Source organism: Pongo abelii, chromosome 3 (genome assembly GCF_028885655.2).
Source record: "Pongo abelii isolate AG06213 chromosome 3, NHGRI_mPonAbe1-v2.0_pri, whole genome shotgun sequence".
In the NCBI taxonomy this organism is placed as follows: domain Eukaryota; kingdom Metazoa; phylum Chordata; class Mammalia; order Primates; family Hominidae; genus Pongo; species Pongo abelii.
Genome location: NC_071988.2, coordinates 66,565,061 through 66,573,203, shown reverse-complemented (window position 1 = coordinate 66,573,203; position 8,143 = coordinate 66,565,061). Strand labels below are relative to the sequence as shown.

General features: G+C 36.8%; 1 non-coding gene across 1 annotated transcript; it reads left to right on the top strand.

Annotated features, from left to right (window-relative positions):
- Positions 1-5,632: 5,632 nt before the first annotated feature.
- On the top strand, positions 5,633-5,736 carry LOC112133204 (U6 spliceosomal RNA). Its single transcript, XR_002914890.1, has one exon. It is a non-coding gene; the product is annotated as a U6 spliceosomal RNA (small nuclear RNA).
- The last annotated feature ends 2,407 nt before the right edge of the window (positions 5,737-8,143 follow it).

Below are 8,143 nucleotides of genomic sequence, written 5' to 3'. Positions count from 1 at the left end.
AACTCTGAATACTAATGCAAAATTTACAGTAAACAGATGAATGCCTAAGCAAAAAACAAACAAACAAGAAAAAAAAAACAAAAACAAAAAAACTTGCCTCTACAAAAGAGAGCTTTGTGGTGCTTTAATTAACCTCAGCCCCATCTTCTACTCTCTAGCTCTGCAGGCTCCCCAGCAATGTGGGGAGAAAACAATAGCCCACATTACCAAGATAGGATCTTAGTATGAAGGGAGCAGAACAAGCCTCATTCTTAAAGAATTGTAGTTGTTTTGAACTATGTCTCCCTGAATAAGTGGCTCAGAGGGCTTGCCTTTATTTCACTTAACCTGAAATTCTCCCAGAGCTAAGTCTACTTAGGGGGCATTAGTAGAAAATATTCCAAGGCAAATGTATGAGCTGCTGCCACCTGGGGCAAAAGATAAGAGTTTGGGCAAACCACTAATTACTCTGGCAGGAAAAGCCAGGGAATAAGATGCCTTGGGAAATAAGGGCTTTGAAAAAGTAGCATGTATTTCTGGGAATTTAGAAAGCAACACTCATGCCCAGGAATGATGCAGTATCAAAAAAGACCTGAGAACCTAATCTCTCATCTATGACTGACCTGCACACCCTGTGCAAGCCAGAAGTGAATGAAGGCAAAGGCAGAGCTGTAAACTGCCTGGCTGAGGAAGGTGTCTTCCAAAACACACACATAGCCCATATGCAAGTGCTAGATTTTTTTGTTGTTGTTACTTAAGGCATTTAAGGAAATTTCTGTCAAATTTAGTTTGGTTGTCTACCTGACAACTAAACTAACAAAATGGAGATTTCAGTGGCTAGATATAACAAAGAATACAGACTTTACAAAATGTGTTCAAAAAGTTACTAAACAAACAAGTGACAACAACTACACAAGCAACAATGAAGGAGAAAGAGAAAAGAGAAAGAAGAAAGAGAAGAAGAAAGAAAGAAAGAAAGAAAGAAAGAAAGAAAGAAAGAAAGAAAGAAAGAAAGAAAGAAAGAAAGAAAGAAAGAAAGAAAGAAAGAAAGAAGAAAGAAAGAAAGAAAGAAAGAAAGAAAGAAAGAAAGAAAGAAAAAGAAAGAAAGAAAGGAAAGAAAGAAAAGAAAGGAAGGAAGAGAAAGGAAAGAAAGAAAGAGGAAGGAAGGGGCCAGGCACGGTGGCTCATGCCTGTAATCCCAGCACTTTGGGAGGCTGAGGCAGGAGGTTCATGAGGTCAGGAGATCGAGACCATCCTGGCTAACACGGTGAAACCCCATCTCTACTAAAAACACAAAAAATTAGCCAGGTGTGGTGGCAGGCACCTGTAGTCCCAGCTACTTGGGAGGCTGAGGCAGGAGAATGGTGTGAACCCAGGAGGCGGAGCTGGCAGTGAGCTGAGATTGCACCACTGCACTCTAGCCTGGGTGACAGAGTGAGACTCCATCTCAAAAAAAAAAAAAAGAAAAGAAAGAGGAAGGAAGGAAGGAAAGACGGGAGGGAGGGAGGGAAGGGAGGTAGGGAGGGAGGAAGGGAGGAGGGAAGGAGGGAGGGAGGAAGGGAAGAACTGAAGATGGGGGAGAATAAGAACTCAAATGGTAACACTACAGAGAACTGCCAAACCAGAGTGACAAACAATAAGAGAAAAAGAAAGGAACAAAAAATATATAAGACAACTAGAAAACAATTAACAATATGACAGAAACAAAACAATATATCAATATTAACCTTGTGTATAAATATATTATTAAGTTTTCCACTTAAAAGATATAAACTGGCTAAGTGGATTAAAAAAAAAACTTGATCCAATGTTGCCTAAAAGAAACACACTTTACCTATAAAAACCCAATATAAACTTGAAGAGATGGAAAAAAGATATGCCACATAAACAAAAATCAAAAGCAAGAAGGAATAGCTATATTTATATCAGATAAAACAGATTTTAAACCAAAAAGAGTTTTAAAAGACAAAGAAAGTCATTATCTATTGATGAAAGGATCAATCCAGCAAAAGAAAATAATTCTAAATACATATGCACCCAACACTGGAGCACCCAGATTCCTAAAGCAAATGTTACTAGATCTAAAGAGAGAGACTCCAATACAATAGTAGTGGGAGACTTCAACTCAGCATTAGATGGGTCATCTAGACAGAAAATCAGTAAAGAAACACTGGATTTAAACTGGACTTTAGACCAAATGGACCTAACAGCTATTTACAGAGCATTTTATCCAACACAGCAGAATACACATTCTTCTTATTAACACATGGAACATTCTCCAAGATAGGCCATATCGTAGGCCACAAAACAAATCTCAACAAATTTTAAAAATTGAAATTATATCAAGTATCTTCTCAGGCTACAATGGAATAAAATAGAAGTCAATACCAAGAGGAACTTTGGAAACTACTAAATACATGGATATGAAACAATAAGTTCCTGTACAATCTCTGGGTCAGTGAAGAAATTAAGATGAAAATCAAAAATTCCTGAAACAAATGAAAATGGAAACACAACATACTAAAACCCATGAGATACAGTAAAGGCAGTACTAAAAAAGAAGTTTATAGCAATAAGCCTACATCAAAAAAGTAGATTTAAAATAAATGATCTAACAATGCACCTCGAGGAACCAGAAAAGTAAGAACAAACCAAACCTCAAACTGCAGAAGAAACAAAGAAATTATAAAAATCAGAAGAGAATGAAATAAAATAGAGACTTAAAAAATACAGTGGATCAATGAAGCAAAAAAAAAAATGGTTCTTCAAAAAGATAAACAAAATTTATAAACCTTCTATCTAGACTAACCAAAAAAAAGAAGACCCAAATACACAAAATCAGAAATGAAAAAGGAGACATTACAACTCATACCACAGAAATACAAAATATCATCAGAGACGTTTATGAACAATGATACACTAACAAATTGGAAAGCCTAGAGGAAATGAATAAAGGCCTGGTAACCTACAACCTACAGAGACTGAATCAGGAAGAAATAAAAAACCTGAATAGACCAATAACAAGTTGCAAGATTGAATCAGTAATAAAAACTCTTCCAACAAAGGGAAAGCCCAGGACTGGATGGATTCACCACCAAAGTCTTCCAAACTTATAACGAAGAACTAATAAAGAATTAATCCTTCTCAAACTATTCCGAAAAACTGAAGAGGCAGGAATTCTTCAACTCATTCTACAGGGCCAGAATTACCCAGATACCAAAACCATACAAGGACAGGACAAATAAAGAAACTTACAGACCAATATCCCTGATAAATGTGGACTCAAAACTCCTCAACAGAATACCAGCAAACTGAATTCAACAGCACATCATAAAGATAATACACCATCATCAAGTGGGATTTATACCAGGGACACAAGTATCATTCAAATACACGAATCAATAAACATGATACACCACATCAACAGAATGAAGGGCAAGACCATATTATCATCTCAATAGATGCAGAAAAAGCATTTTATACAATTAAACATCCCTTCATGATAAAAGAAAAAAAAACTCTCAACGAACTAAGCATAGAAGAAACATGCCTCAAAATAATAAAGGCCATATATGACAAACCCATAGCTAACATCATACTGAATGGGGAAAAGTTGAAATCCTTTCCTCTAAGAACTAGAATAAGACAAGGATGCCCATTTTCAGGACTCCTATTCAACATAGTACTGGAAATCCTAGCCAGAGCAATCAGGCAAGAGAAAGAAATAAAAGTCTCCCAGGCAAGAGAAAGAAATAAAAGTCTCCCAGGCAAGAGAAAGAAATAAAAGTCTCCCAAACTGGAAAATAGGGAGTCAAATTGTCCCTTTGCCGATGACATGATCTTATATTTAGAAAGAAAAGCCAAAGACTCCACCAAATATCTTTCAGAACTCACAAACAAATTCAGTAAAGTTGTAGAATACAAAATCTACATACAAAAGTCGGTAGTGTTTCTATACAACAATAATGATCTAGCTAAGTAACAAATCAAGCAGGCAATCTCATTTACAATAGCCACAAAAAAAAATAAAATAGGAATAAATTTAACCCAAGAGGTAAAAGATCTCTACAGGAAAAACTACAAAACCCTGATGAAAGAGATTAAAGATGACACAAACAAATGGAAAGACATCCCATACTTATGGATCAGAAAAATTAATATTGAAATGATCATACTGCCCAAAACAATATAGAGATTCAATGCAATCATTATCAAAATACCAATGTTATTTTCACAGACAAAGTAAAAACAGGCCAGGCACAGTGGCTCATGCCTGTAATTCCAGCACTTTGGGAGGCCGAGGCAGGTACCAGCCTGGCCAACATGGCGAAACCCTGTCTCTACTAAAAATACGAAATAATTAGCTGGGCGTGGTGGTAGGCACCTGTAATCCCAGCTACTCTGGAGGCTGAGGCAGGAGAATCACTTGAACCTGGGAGGCAGAGGTTGCAGTGAGCCAAGATTGTGCCACTCCACTCCAGCCTGGGAAACAACAGTGAAACTCCATCTCATAGAACCAAAGAAGAGCCAGAATAGCCAATGCAATCCTGAGCAAAAAGAATAAAGCTGAAGGCATCAGACTACCTGATTTCAAAATATATTATGAGGCTATAGTAATCAAAACAGCATAATATTGGTATAAAAATAGACATATTGACCAATGGAGCAAAATAGGGAACCCAGAAATAAACCCAATTATTAATGGCCACCTGATTTTTGACAAAGGTGGGGAAAAAACATCCTGTTCAATAAATGGTGTTGGGAAAACTAGATATTCACATGGAGAAGAATGAAACTGGATCCCTATTTCTCACCACATACAAAAATCAACTCAAGATAGATTTAAATGTAAAATAGGAAACTAGAAAACTACCAGGAGAAAACGGGGAAAAAGGACATTAGTCTAGGCAAATATTTTATGTCTAAGCTCTCAAAAGCACGGAAAACTAAAATAAAAATAGAGAAATGAGATTGATACAGTTTGGCTGTGTCCCCACCCAATTCTCATCTTGAATTCCTACATTTTGTGGGAGGAACCAGGTGAGAGGTAACTGGATCATGGGGGCAGGTATTTCCCCTGGTATTCTTGTGATGGTGGGTGGGTCTCACAAGATCTGATGGTATTATAAGGAAGAATTTCCCTGCACAACCTTTTTCTTCTTTGCCTGCTGCCATCCATGTAAGATGTGACTTGTTCCTCCTTGCCTTTTGCCATGATTGTGAGGCTTCCCCAGCCACATGAAACTGTAAGTCCATATTAAACCTCTTTTTTTTGTAAATTGCCCAGTCTTGGGTATGTCTTTATCAGCAGTGTGAAAACGGACTAATATAGAGAAAATATTAAGCTAAAAGCTTCTGCACAGCAAAGCAAACAATCAACAGAGCGAAGACAGCAAAGCAAACAATCAACAGAGCGAAGAGACAATCTGTTGAGTGGGAGAAAATATTTGCACACTATCCATTCAACAAGGGACTAATATCCAGAATATACAAGGAACCCAAACAATTCAACAATAGAAAAAATCACATTAAAAAGTGGACAAAAGACACAAATAGACAACTCTCAAAAGAAGACATACAAATGGCAAACAGTATATTAAAAAATGTTCAACATCACTAGTCATCAGAGAAATACATATCAAAACCACAGTGAGTGCTTCCTTCAGCATCACGTATACTAAAATTGGAATGGTACAGAGATTAGCATGGCCCCTGAACAAGGATGACATGCAAATTCATGAAGCACTCTATATTTTCCAGAAAACAACCACAACGAGATATCATATTACTCTAGTTAAAATGGCTATTGTTCTAAAAATTAAAGAAGGGAGGCTGATGAGGATTTGGAGAAAAGGAACTCATACAATTTGGTGGGAACATAAATTAGTACAACCACAATGTAAAAGAGTATGGAGATTTCTCAAAAAACTAAAAATAAAAATACTACTTGATTCAGCAATCTCACTACTTGGTATCTACCCAAAGGAAAATAAAACAGTGTATGAAAAGGATAACCCCACTCACATGTTTATCACAGCACTATTCACAGTAGCAAAGATATGGAATCAACCTAAGTGTCCATCATCTGATGAATGAATGAAGAAAGTGAGATATATGTATGTATACAATGCAGTGCTATTTGGCCATAAAAAAAGAATGAAATTATGTCATTATCAGCAATATGGATGGAACTGGAGGTCATGTTAAGTGAAATAACCCACGCACCAACAGGCAAATATCACATGTTCTCACTAATATGTGGGAACTAAAAACTTGATCTCATAAAGGTAGAAGAGCAGAATGATAGATACTGGAAGCTGGGAAGGTTGGGTGCTTGGGAAGGGGAATGAAGAGAGATAAGTTAAGAGGTACAAACATATAGTTAGATAAAAGGTATAAGTTCTGTTGTTCAACAGCAGAGTTAACAACAATGTATTATATATTTCAAAGTAGCTAGAAGAGAGAACTTGAATTCCCAACACCTAGAAATAATAAATACTTAAAGTGATGGACACCTCAAATGCCTTGACTTGATCATTACATATTCTATGCATGTAACAAAACATAACATGTGCTCCATAAATATGTAAAATATTATGTATCAATTTTTAAAAATCCCAATTTAAAATGGGCAAAATATTTGAACAGACACTTCAACAAAAGATATACAGAGAGCAAATAAACCCATGAAAGTATGCTCAACATGATTAGTTGTGGGGATACGTATCACTTCATTTTAGATGCTAATCCACCATGTGACTCCTGACTAACCCCAAGTCCAGGAATGCCTCCAAAATGTCTAGGTGATATATTACTCCTTACATAGAAACACCTAGTTACTGGAGTTTCACCTTTCCTCCAAAACAACTCTTGATATTGTTGCATGCATCATAGGCTGTGACGCCCACAGCATTCTTTCAATTCACCATTATTTCCAGAGCACATGGACTTTCTCCCTAACATAGAAGTGCTGGGTCTGGAGGGTTGTGGTGTGGAGATCTACCTGTCTTGCAGCCACGCAAGACCAGGCTTCTGCCTGTAAGTTCCCTAATAAATCACGCTTTACCAACAAACTGGATTTGTCTGCGTTGTTCTTTGGCTCCTGCATTTGGGGGCCACTTTGCATTTGTGGCCCTTTTATAGAACATTAGTAATTCAATTAAATGTTAATAAGATGTCAATACAATCTCAAGGGAGAGGTTCAGAGAAGGGCAAGATCAATGTGCACCAAGGAGGCTTGGAGGTATACTGTTTTATGTGTGTGCTCAATAAACAGACTGAATGAAAAGAAGAAAAAAAAGATGTCAACATACACCCCTTGGAATGGCCAAGTGTTTGTGACGATGTGGAGGAACTTGAACCTTCATACACTGCTGGTTGGAATGTAAAATGGTACTACTTTGGCAGCCTGTTTGCAGTTTCTTAGAACTTCAAACATATGCCTAGCATATGGCCCAGGCATTTCTCTGCTAGGTATTTACCCAGAGAAAGGAAAGAATATACCCATACAAAGTCTTATATACCAACGTTCATAGCCACAATGTTCATAGCCACTTTAATTATAATAGCCAAAACAAGAAAACAATCCAAATGTCCACCACCAGGTGAATGGATAAATAAATTATACTGTAACCATACAATAGAAGAGTACCCAGCAATAAAAATGAATGAGGTTTTGATACAGGCAAAACCATGGGTGAATCTCAAAATAATTAGGCCGTGAGGAAAGCCAGACAAAAAGTATGCATAGACTGTGATTCCATTCATATAAAATCCTAGAAAATGAAAACTAAAACAGACTGAGAGAAGGTCGTGATTTCCTAGAAATCAAGGAGTCAGGAAGGGGAGAGATGTAGGGATGAAAAGGGGCACAAGGACACTTTTGGGGGTGGTGGCTATGTTCATTATCTTGATTGAGGTGATGGTTTTGTAGATGTATTCACATGTCAAAATTTATTAAATTGTATATCTTAAGTATGTGTCATTTACTATATTTTAATTATGCCTTATTAAAGCCATTTAAAGAAATATCTGTGTTTTCCAAAACAACTTAATGAGAAAAGTGTCATTGCTTGATATTTTTGCACATCTGGTTTATGTCTTACTTAATACAAGGCAGCTGGATTCTCATATCTGCTTGCTGCATTCAAAATGTTGCATTATG